At 38.0% G+C, this 752-nt stretch overlaps 1 protein-coding gene and 1 long non-coding RNA gene across 2 annotated transcripts in view; both read right to left on the minus strand.

Moving 5' to 3' along the window:
* Window positions 1-752, minus strand: part of LOC111670218 (alcohol dehydrogenase 1-like) — a 4,806-nt gene that overhangs the window by 471 nt on the left and 3,583 nt on the right. The gene's annotated exons all lie outside the window — the stretch shown is intronic.
* LOC147817924 (uncharacterized) lies at window positions 230-752 on the minus strand. Its single transcript, XR_015438493.1, has 2 exons — window positions 668-752; window positions 230-558 (listed from the first exon to the last, which is right to left on the minus strand). It is a non-coding gene; the product is annotated as an uncharacterized LOC147817924 (long non-coding RNA).

Genomic DNA, 752 nt, shown 5'->3' on the forward strand with positions numbered 1-752 from the left:
TTTTAAGTTATTATTTGGGGATTTTTGCTATTATATTGACAGTGAGAAAGAGAGGGGAGATGACATGCAGCAAAGGGCCGTATCCAAACCCTGGCTCCTGCGGTGAGGACTAAGCCTAAGTGGTATGCGCTCTACCAGGTGAGCCACCGGGGCGCCCCAATGACTTTATTTTAAGATGCAAGCTCTCTGTTATTACATCCGTTAGTTTCCTTGAAATGACAGAAGAACATTTAATTATTACTACAGTACTTATTTATTTATTTATTATTCATTCAGTTTCATTTCTCATGCTCTGTAAACATGTTGACATGTTCAGCGTTTGCTTATATGAACACCAAAGATAATTCTCACAATCTGCACATATTCCACTAAACTGTTGATTGTTCAAAGGCAGGCATGCACTTTGTGCATAATTTGAAAGATCTCTTTATTATGTACATTGTTTTATTTGTACAAATATTATATTGAAATTCTGTGGTGAATTCCTGAATTACTTCGGCGTCACTGGAAGCAACAGAGTGGTCTTACTGTGGAGAAACACTCAGGACTGTTCGGATGCTGCAGAGAAGAGAAAAAATAAAAGTGAGTAGACCTTCACCTGTTGATACTGTATCTGTGTTGTTATTGAGCTATTAATGATGAAGAAAGTATAGAAGTGTAAATCTACCATTTGCTTTGTTTCATCAGTTCAATGGCGTCATTGACCTGGTCCAGAGTCATGTTGTGAGTGATGAACTCGTCCACTTTCACCT

This window comes from Seriola lalandi, unplaced genomic scaffold (assembly GCF_002814215.2).
Source record: "Seriola lalandi dorsalis isolate HSWRI2012SDOR001 ecotype SW California unplaced genomic scaffold, Sedor1 jcf7180002054842, whole genome shotgun sequence".
In the NCBI taxonomy this organism is placed as follows: domain Eukaryota; kingdom Metazoa; phylum Chordata; class Actinopteri; order Carangiformes; family Carangidae; genus Seriola; species Seriola lalandi.